We start from the raw sequence: 11670 nt of genomic DNA, 5'->3' as shown, positions 1-11670 counted from the left end.
AGCATTCCAAGTAGCTATGGTAACAAAAGTTCACAACCAAGCTCAGTTGGATCATTGAAGTAATAATAAAAACACTTTATCTATCCAGATCACCAAAACCTGTGTGTGTGTGTGTGTGTGTGTGTGTGTGTGTGTGTGTGTGTTTTATACTGAGGATTGAATCCAGGCTACTCTTTCACTGAGCTACTTCTTCAGAACATATATTTATTTCTGGGAATCCAGTCTTCAACTTTAATTCTACTGCCTCAACCCACTGGTTGATATTACAGGTGTGTGCCACCATGCCCAGCTAGGACCTGACGTATTAAATGTGCTTTTTTTTTAAAAAAAATAAGTTTATCTTTGAAATCCAATTTTGTAGCAAAAAAATTCTTTAGAATTCTCATAAAAGAGATGTAAGTGTGTTTTTGTGTCTTACAGTTTTGTCAGGCATTGTCACTTTTGTTTTGTTTCTGCAGTACTTGCAATTGAACCAGGGTGCTAGGTGAGTGCTCTACCACAGAGCCACAACCTCAGCCCTTTAAGTTATTACTTTCAGTGACTCATTTTGGGTATGAATGCTGTCTGTGTTTTGTTGTTCCATGATTAATAAAGGAGAGAGGAGAGAATAAGGTTATTGAGATACAGATGATTTTCTTTCATGAGCTCTGACAATACCATGTGTTTGGCCTTAATTACTGCTTTACTTTACTTTTGGGTAGCAATGGAAATTAAACCTAGGGTCTTGCCCATTCCAGGCAATGACAATACCACTGAGTGAAACCCAAGCACTTTTTACTTTATTTTGAAAAAGGGCCTTATTAAGTTTCCAAGAATGGCCTCAACTTTTCCATCTTCCTGCATTAGCTTGCTAGGTAGCTGTGATTACAGGTGTGTGCCATGGTGTCCTACTCTGTAATTGTCCTATGTACATTTTTATAGACTAAAAGCAGAGAGACTGGTGAAATCTTTATTTTTTTCTTTTGAGCATGATATGTTGGGTTGGGGAGGTAGCTCAGTTGGTAGAGTGCTTGCCTTGCAAGCATAAGGCCCTGGGTTCAATCCCCAGCACCACAAAAAAAAAAAAAAAAAAAAAAGGAAAAAAAAAACATGTTTTCCTTACAGAGCTGCTTTTAAATTCTACATCATTTTTAAAATTCATTTTTAATTTGTTCTAATTTGTTGTACATGACAGTAAAATGAATTTGTATATTTTGATGAATCATGCATAAAAGAAGTATAACCTTTCATTTTCCTAATTATATGTATTGTAGGATAATATTGGTAATGCATTCATACATATATGTATTAGTTATACATATTCATAATAATGTCTGTTTTACTCTTCTATTTTTTCTTCCCCCATACCCATTAACCTCCCTTCAGTCCCCTCTACACAATAAAAAGTAACTCTATTCTTCCATATCCCTACCCCCTTATTCTGAATTAGCATCCACATATCAGAGAAAACATTTGGCCTTTGTTTTGTTAGGTTTTGCTTATTTCACTTAGCATTGATATTCTCTAACTTCATCCACTTATCAGCAAATGCCAGAATGTTACTCTTTTTTATGGTTGAGTAACATTTAATTTTATATATATATTATATACCACATTTTCTTTATTCATCATCTGTTGAAGGGCATCCAGGTTCGTTTCATATTTTAGCTTAGGTGCATTGAGCTGCTACAAACATTGATGAGTGAAGATCAAAGATGGTGGATGAGAGGGAGGCTTCATTCCTTGTCACTCCATAATTAAGGATTCAAGCAGAGGAAAATCTGTTTCTCTGTGAGAAAACCTTTGCTGCTCATCAATGCTTTGCTCTTTACCCCATTTGTCCACTGAGATCACCCCCTATCTGACACCATATCACCCTACTTTTTGAGTGCAGATCACTCACTGACTGTTGCTATCATCCACCATTTGCCCATTTGACTGCCCCTTACCTGCCCATCACCAGCCTTTCACCTACCCTTCACCCACCACCCAAGATCCACCTGCAGATTATCCACTGTTAGCTTGCAGACCACCCATAGACCACCAGCAGATCACCTGCTTCCTGCTTTTGACTGGAAGTCCATTGTCACAGTACCCAAAGGTTTGCTTACATGTGGCTGCTGCCATTTTTTGACAACAGCCAGGACCTTCAGGTGAGGTACTAGAAGCCTTCAGGGACACTAAAAGACTACAGGGTAGAATCTATGTTGCCCCAGTTCCATTCCACTAGATGAGAAGACATACAAACAAAATGGAAAAACAAGGGGGAAAGTACCTCAAACAAACCAAGATGTTCCAACAATAGAATCCATAGATAATACATTAGAAGAAATGTCAGATATGGAGTTTAGATAATAAAGGATGATGTAGAAGAGAAAATACCGAAAGTGAAAGATCATATCAATAAAGAGGAAAAGGTTATATAAAGGAATCAAGCAGAAATCTTTGAAATGAAGGAAATAATAAACCAAATTAAAAATTAATTGAAAAATAACACCAACACACTAGACCACTTGGAAGACAGAACCTCAGAAAATGAACACAAAATATATACTCTTGAAAATAAACTTGGTCATGCAGAGAAGATGATAAGAATCCATGAACAGAACTTCCAAGAAATATGGGACAACATGAAAAGGCCAAATTTAACATTTATCAGAATAGATGAAGGCATAGAGATACAAACCAAAGGAATGCACAACATTTTCAATGACACAATATCAGAAAACTTCCCAAATCTTAAGAATGAAATAGAAAATCAAGTACAAGAGGATTACAGAACCCCAAGTGTACAAAATTACAGCAGACCCACACCACAACACATTATAATGAGAATGACAAACATACAGAATAAGGAGAGAAATTTACAGGCTGTGAAAGAGAAACAATAAATTACATGTGGGGGAAACCAAATCACACCTCATCTGATTTCTCAACCCAGACCCTCAATTCCAGGAGGTCCTGGAATAACATGCATCAAGCTCTGAGAGAAAATGGATGCCAACCAAGAATTTTATATCCAGCAAAATTAAGCTTCAGACTTGATGAAATAAAAAACGTCTATGATAAATAAAAGTTAGAATTTACAACTAGAAATCCTGCACTACAGAACATTCTCAGCAAACTGTTTCATGAGGAGGAAGAGAAAAAAAAAAATGAAAACCAGCAAAGGGGGGAACTACACTAAAGGAAAGGTAAATCGAAGAAGAAACTGAATCATGTTAATAAAAAAAAATTACTGGGAATACAAATCATATCTCAATAATAACCTTGAATGTTAACAGTATAACTCATCAATCAAAAGACAGAGACAGGCAGATTGGATTTTAAGAAAAGACCCAGGGCTGGGGAGATAGCTCAGTTGGTAGAGTGCTTGCCTTGCAAGCACAAGGCCCTGGGTTCAATCCCCAGCACTGCAAAAAAAAAAAAAAAAAAAAAAAAAAAAAAAAAAAAAAAAAAAAGACCCAACAATGTACTGTCTTCAAGAGACTCATCTCCTAGGACATGGACTGCATAAAAAAGCAGGGGTTTCCAACCTCATATCAGAAAAAATGGACTACAGGCCAAAGTTAGTCAGAAGGGATAAAGAAGAACATTTCATAGTGCTTAAGAGAATCATACACCAACAAAATATAACAATTGTAAATGTATATGCCCCAAACAATGGAGCATCTATGTACATCAAACTAACCTTCTCAATTTCAAGAATCAATAGAAAACAACACAATAGCACTGGATGACTTTAACACACCTCTCTCAACAATGGATAGATCTTCCAAACAGAAACTAAACAAAGAAACTATATTTATAATGATGCAATCAATGATTTACACTTAATAGATATATAGAGAGTATTTCATCCATCATTAAGCAAATGCACTTTCTTCTTAGCAGCACTTGAAAAAATTGACAAAAGAAAAAAAGTTGGTTCTTCGAATAAATAAATAAAATTGGAAAACATTTAGCCAAAATAACAGAGAAAAAGCAAAAACTCAAATTACTAAAATCCATGATGATAAAGAAAATATCATGAAAGATACTACTGAAATACAGAAGATAATTAGAAACTATTTTGAAAATTTATACTCAAATGAAGTAAAAAAATACTTGAAGACATCAACAAGTGTCTAGACATGATCTACACAAACTGATGCAAGAGGACATATAAAATTTAAGCAGATCAATTTCAAGTTAACAAATAGAAGATGCCATCAAAAGCCTTCCAACAAAGAAAAGCCCAGGACCAGACAAATTCTCAGCTGAGTTTTACAAGAATTTAACAGAAGAATTAACATTAATACTCCTCAAATTATTCCATGAAATTGAAAAGGAGGGAACCCTTCCAAACTCATTCTATGAGGCTAATATCACACTGATACCAAAACCATACAAAGACACATCAAGAAAAGAAAACTGCAGACCAATATCCCTCATGAATATAGATGCCAAAATTCTCAATAAAATTCTGGCAACTTGCATACAAAACATATTAAAAAGATAGTGCACCATGATCAAGTGGGGTTCATCCAAGGGATGCAAGGTTGATTCAACATATGGAAATCTCTAAATGTAACACATCACATCAATAAACTTAAAGAATCATATGATTATCTCAATAGATTCATAGAAACATTTGCAAAATACAGCAATGTTTCATGTTCAAAACACTAGAAAAACTAGTGATAGTAGGAGCATAACTCAACATTGTAGAAGCTATCTATGCTAAGGCATGGCCAAGATTATTCTAAATGGAGAAAAGCTGAAAGCATTCCCCCTGAAAACTGGAACAAGATAGGAATGTCCATTTTCACCACTTTTATTCAACATCATCCTTGAAATACTAGCCAGAGCAATCAGACAGTAGAAAGAAATTAATGGGATACAAAATAGGAAAAGAAGAATTCAAACTATCACTATTTGCCAATCATATGATTCTACAAAGGCATTGATTCTTAATCACTCATCAGAATACCAGTGAAGATCTCCTGAGAAAATACCAGAATAAAAGGGATGTCAATGTTCTTCTCGGTACTAGTGTTCTTCTGGGCCCACAGAACTCAACACCAACCTCCTTTGCTAGGAAGACTTTTGTTATTAAATCACTGACCTCTAGATAATATTCTAAGTAAGGAAGTGTCACTGCTGGCCTGCTTCATGTGTTACCAACCTGAAGGATCCCTCATTTCTCCTACCTTTGTTTCTGCTCCCACTCATATCAAATGCAGCCACTACCTAAAATGTTAAGATATAGTTTTGTAAATAAGTATCTATATTTAATTAATTGTAGCAGATCATATGAAGCAGCCAGCAAAATCTTCAAGATAAATTCCAAAGTTTTATTGCACTACATGCCATAGAAAAAAATGAATCAAAATAATACATGGACTAGTTTAAAGAAAAAAAATGATTACATCTTAACATTAGTAACTATTAAATTGATCAAAATTATAAGTTCTATCACTTTTTCTTAATGGAGTCTCAGTAATAAAAAATTTCACAATTTTCCCCTTTGTAAATACTTCTTAACTTGTATATTGCAAACTCAGTTTCCAGATATATTTGAATATTAAATTTTGACATTTAAAAATTAATATGCATGGGGTCTGTTTGATTTAGACAAAAAATTATTAAATATTTTCCCAGAGATGCTTCTTGAACCACAACTACCATTAATATTCTCAGTTTCTGTGCTAATTTCATCCAATAACATAAAATAAATGCCTACTTGTTTTTTCCCCTAAGACGTGGATGTCATGACTTTTATCACTTTAAGAGCTGCTTTACAGAAATAAAAGGTTTTGTAGCCAGGAAGTTTTATCGTCTTCCTTTCCTTTTTCCTAATTTATATCTTTTTACACAAGATACTTTTTCACAGAATTTGAGGTGATAATCATCTTTAGAAAGAGAGCCAGAGGTACTCTGATCACCAATAGAACCTACTATCAGTCTATGAGTGAATCATCTCCCCAGCATTATTGTTGGCATCAGATCTGTTATTTTGCTGCCACCATTATTCTTCCTCCCCCACACCACTTTACAACCCAGACTGTTAGCCCACAAACTTTCTAGCCATTAATTGGTCCAGATTGTTAGCCTGCAAACCTCCTCACCAATCATTGATCCGTTGTTATTAGCCCATGAAATTCCACTATTTAATAACTCCCCCAACCATTTTCTGTCTCTCCTCTTGGCTTTTACTCTCTCTTGAGTGCTCTCTCTCTCTCACCCTGCAGGGAGACACTCTGCCTGTCTGCTTAATAAAATTTCTTACATGAGTTCCTGCATCCAGAGTGGTTTCTGGGTGCCTTCAATGATCTCATTTAAAGTCTCAACAAAATGCATGATGCCAAAAATATCTGGGATTTTTTAGAATAACCTACTCTTCATTGGAAGAAATGACAAAAATTTATGCTTTTAATTGTGTTTTCCATCAGAAGAAACATGGGGAGAACACATTGGAGGTGACAAGAAAATGCATTTGAACATAATTGATTTGTCTTCCTCTTCATGGGGCAAACTCATGCTCTTGGTGTAAGTGGAACCAGTTCAGATAATCAATCAATTCTGTAATCTTTGTAAGTACATTTGTGCCTGGCTTGACTCCAGTTCTTGAAGATGTGATGTTGACATTGAAATTAGACCCCTGTTCAAGTTTCTAGTCAACACAGCTAATAAAGTTGCTGGAAAATGAAAGCAATCTCCCAGGGTCAGGAGCTGAGGTCCTGGGCTGCAGCCAGGAGCACTGCAAACATTCATGCTGAGTCCTAAAATTTAAATTTGTCTCTGTATGATATCCTAGGAGGGCCTCAGAAGGGAGAAGAGAACCTGAGCTCAACTCTAGCAGGTTCCTGATTTAAAACACAGAAAGGAATTTTAGTTTTCCTCAAAGATGACACAATTAAAGGCTTATGTAGAAAAGGAAGGCAATATGTTAAAAAAAGAAAACAGTAGAAGATACACTCAAAGGCAAGAGTTTGGAAAAGAAAGATTTTTATCTTCAACAGAGGAGTTTCTGTCACTTAAAACAATTATTTGAAAAACAGTGGGAAAACTTTCTCTGAATTAAAGTTGCCTCTCAATTATATCTACAATAAAACCATACCATCAGAATAATATCCACTAATTATCTACCAGGATACACCCAAGTGATCATGGATTGGGTGTGTGCAAGACAGTGAATTTGTTTTTGTCAAGGTGAGATATTTTTGTGATATCTCAGGAATAGTGGATGGTAGTCTTTCTTTATAAATTTTTTAATTTTATTTGTTCTGATTAGCTGTACATTTATATATTTATATATTTTGATAGATCATATATAAATGGAGAGTAATCTTTTATTTTTCTAATTATACATATTGCAGGATTATATCAGTCATGCAGTCATACATGTACACTTTACTATCATTACTTCTCCCATATCCGTTTTCCTCCCTTCACTCCTCTCTACCTAATATAAAGTAACTCTCTTCTTCTCTACCCCCCCTTATTGTGAATTAGCTTCTTCATATCACAGAATATTCAGCCTTTGGTGTTTAGGGTTTGGCTTATTTCACTTAGCATGATATTCTCTAACTCTGCTCAAGAAAATATACCAGTCTTTTTCAGAAGAAACTATATCAAGATATGCTATTAAATGCATTACAAATATAGCCAATTGTGTTAAGTAAAAGAGTGGAAGATTAAAAATGTCATTAATGTTTGAAAATATTATAAGTGTTTGAACCACTTGCTGTTAGGAGAGCTCTTTTACATTTGTGTGGGGTTCTCTAAGTCCAACTGGGGCCCACCAAGCAACTGAGGGGGTTGTGGTGATGGAGTCAAAGAAAGACCTTTGGAGATCAGTTTCAGAGAACTTGATCTACTTAATTGTTACATAGGCAGGCTTATATTGTCAAGCAGTCACTGGGCAAAATAATATCTGTAAGTTGTATGACCCAATGGGCTCACAACATGTGCAGGGATCATACCAATGGGTTAAAAGTTCACTTGCAGAAAAACAAGAGGAAAGGAACATGCTGAGTATGAAAGGGAGGCTAGGTTACCATAGGATGGGGTTAGGTGTGGCTAGTGTGCCCATCACAATATGTGGGCTCAGTGTGCTGAACCCTGAGAGCCTCTCACACAGGCAACGGAAGCCTCCTATTTCATGTTCCCCACACATTTGTTTGGATTTGACTATTATATCTGAATGGCTCCTTTTATAAAGAACTATCTCCCATATTCTGAGTCTGAGTGTAATTACTGACAATATGTTAGTGAGAGTGTATTTAGGGATCTGTGTGATTAAACAAGCTTCAATATCTGCTTCCTTTTAGTGTATGTAACTTTTTGCCCACATCAGATTAATACCCAACCTTGGTATGGTGTACGCTTACTTCCAACCTGTGGAGAGTAGATTTGTTTTGTTTTGTTTTGTTTTGATGAATTTAAATTATTAAGGAACAAAAAAGTATTTTTTGGCACCAAGAAATTTTTTTTATTTCATTGCTATTTTTTATGTGTCCACCAAAGCATCTGCAATTATTATTATTATTATTATTATTATTATTATTATTATTTTATTGCTGTGAGGATTGAAACTGGGTTGCTCTTCCACTGAGCTGCATCCACAGTCCATCTTCTTTCTAGAGTCATGGTTTCAGTTTTTTCCAGGCCAGTATGGAGCTTGGGACAGAAATCTCTGGGATTACAGGCATGCATACCAATTACTGTCTTGTTACTTGTGTGTGTTTTAACTGTGTCCCTCAGAAAGGGAACATTTTCAGCCATCAAATTCTAAAGTATAACTGCATTTATCTATTGTGCCTCTTCTCTTCAGAGGCAACTTCCAGGCATGGATTAGCTCAGGAGGATGAATCAAAACTTGAAGACATGAAACACTCCCTACAAAATTAAGGGCAACTTTCTGATAACTTGATTTTCTGCAGTATTTGAAAGAGTCCCTTTTGAAGTTAAAGCTCCAAGCCACTTTAACTTCTGAACTTCCTCATGTTGAGCACAAAGTATTCCTTCTGCAGAAGGCAGATGCCAGGGAAGCTGAGACTGACAGGTTTTCTGGCTAACTAAATCTGCATGTGTATATTTTCTCCTTTTTTCCCATTTCACTTCTTCTTCTTTTATAAAAGATTTCCTCATTCTCGACTTCTACAAAGATGATGATTTGAGACAACAATTTTTCCTCAGCTTCTCCCAAAGCTGGTTTTGAACAAATTTTCTGCCCATCCTGACTCTAGTATTTGTGAAATACTATGATGATTTCAAGTGAGTTTTTAATTTGATTCCTTGTGTGTTTCATTTCTAGGAGTTCTGATTGTCTTCTTTTCAATATCACTTTATTGTAATGGTCTTTCATTTCCTGTATTTGCTCTCTTAATTTGTTTCTTGTATCTACTTCTTGTTCATTGAACATTTTAATAATCATTTTTTTAATAGTTCTTTTCTGGAATTTCATCTTCTTCAATATCTGTGGGTTCCTTTTTGGGGGATTGTGAATTTTGCAGGGAGAATAGTTTTCCTGATTCGTTGTTTCTCAGAGAACTTGTACTTGCACATCAGTTGTGTTGGATGCCTCTCCCTCTCCTTTTATAGAGGGGTGTCTCATGTATCATATCATTTTATTGAATATTCACATAATTCATGCCTTGCCAATTTTACTGTTCTGGTTATAAAAAAAATTTAATCTTTCCATCTAAGAAAATAGTCTGGAAACAAAGTGGTTACTTACATATTGGCAGGTCATCATAATTGGGGTGACATTTGTAATGATCAAACATATTGAAGATAATTATGCTATTTAAGTAACACTCATATGAATAATGACTAATCAAACTAAAGAAATACCTAATAAAATATAGTGGTATTGGATTCTTTGCACATTGAATTAATGAGAAATAATTAAGAAATATTTCTAATCACTGTATTTTATATATCAATATTAAAATAAGATTTTTAATATCAATAAATTTTAAAATATTCACTAAAAAGAAAAAAAAAACATTAATCAGTCAATCTTCTCTGTGGTATGAATCTTACTTTTTAATACATACAGGAGAGAAATGATGGTCAGATATCTTCCACCTGTATGTAAGATCAATGGAGAAAAAGAAAAATATAGAGAGGGAGGGAGGAGGGACAAGAAGAGGAGAGGAAATAACAAATGAACTTGACACAATTATGGTATGTGCATAAATAAATCACAGTATCTTCCTCTTCTGGTCTCAACCACTCTGGGAGCAGCGGCTTATGGTGCAGACATGGCCAAGTCCAAGAACCACACCATGTACAAGCAATCCCGAAAATGGCACAGAAATGGAATCAAGAAACCCCAATCACAGAGATATGAATCTCTTAAGGGGGTAGACCCCAAGTTCCTGAGAAATAAGCATTTTGCCAAGAAACACAACAAGAAGGGCCTGAAAAAGATGCAGGCAAACAATGACAAGGCCATGTGTGCACGTGCTGAGGCTGTCAAGGCCCCTGTAAAGTCTAAGGAGATTAAGCCCAAGATGCCAAAGGGTGCCAGCTGCAAATTGATCACCTTGCCTTGCTTGCCCAACCCAAGCATGGTAAGTGTGCTCATGCCCACATGGCCAGGGAACACAGTCTCTCCCACCCAAAGGCCAAAGCCCAAGCCAAGACCCAGGCTACAACTCCAGCTCCAGTATCAGTATTGGCTCCGGCTCCCACCAAGGGTGCCCAGGCCCCCAATTGTGACCAGGTTCATGTGAAGGCTCCATAATAAAAACCTCTGTGAATGTGAAGGACTGATGTGACCCCTGTGTCCCTATCTATGGGTACTGTTTTCCTCCTGTGCTGCTGCATAAATAAATCCAGAGGTAGGGAAATATATAAATATATATATATATATATATATATATATCATAGTAAATTCCACCTTTATGCATATCTATTAAATTTCAGTCAGAGATAAATGAGTGAAAGGAAGACTAGTGAACTATAGAAAGAGGTATAGGGGGAGGAAAAGCAGGGGACACGAGAAGCTGAAATGGAGTAAGTAAAATTCCAGATGCATATGATTTTATCAACATAAACCCAACTATTATGTATAACAATAATGAATGAATAAAGATAGATAGATAGATAGATAGATAGATAGATAGATAGATAGATAGATAAAATGAGACCAGGACAACAGGACCTACCTTAGTATTGTCATGAGAAGTAACAATACGGTGATTACAGCATCACTGGTACATTAGTCTGCTATTTGTCACTGCAACTAAAATACCTGACAATAACAACTTAGAGGAGGAAAAGTTTACTTTGACTTGCAAGTTCAAAAGGTATTGGTCCATGGTGAGCTTACTCTATTGTTCTGGACCTGAAATGAGACAGAACGCCTTGGTAAAAAGTCATGGCAGAGGAGAACTGCTCAGCTCATGGCATCAGAAAGCAGAGAAAGAAAGGGGCCCTAGAGAAGATTGACTTTTTTGGGGTATGCCCCTAGTGACCTGCTTTCTTGATTAGGTTCCACCTCTCATAGTTCATTCAGTCATCACTATATACTGGATCAGAGCTGTCATGATCTGATCACTTCTAAAGACTCCCCTAAACACATAAGACATTGAGCCACATTCTAGATCCAAACCAGACTACAGTAAGCACACAGTAGCATTAATAAGGACTACTTGATCATGACCATAACCCACCAAAAAGGAGGAAAGGGAGAGT

General features: G+C 35.9%; 1 pseudogene across 1 annotated transcript; it reads left to right on the top strand.

Moving 5' to 3' along the window:
* The first annotated feature begins 10186 nt into the window (after positions 1-10186).
* On the top strand, positions 10187-10717 carry LOC306652749 (large ribosomal subunit protein eL29-like; annotated as a pseudogene). The gene has a single exon. The product of its transcript is annotated as a large ribosomal subunit protein eL29-like (transcript).
* The last annotated feature ends 953 nt before the right edge of the window (positions 10718-11670 follow it).

This window comes from Sciurus vulgaris, assembly GCF_902686455.1.
Source record: "Sciurus vulgaris genome assembly, contig: HiC_scaffold_570_arrow_ctg1, whole genome shotgun sequence".
Lineage (NCBI taxonomy): Eukaryota > Metazoa > Chordata > Mammalia > Rodentia > Sciuridae > Sciurus > Sciurus vulgaris.
Note: the sequence above shows the minus strand (reverse complement) of the source record. Positions and strands in the feature narration are given on the sequence as shown.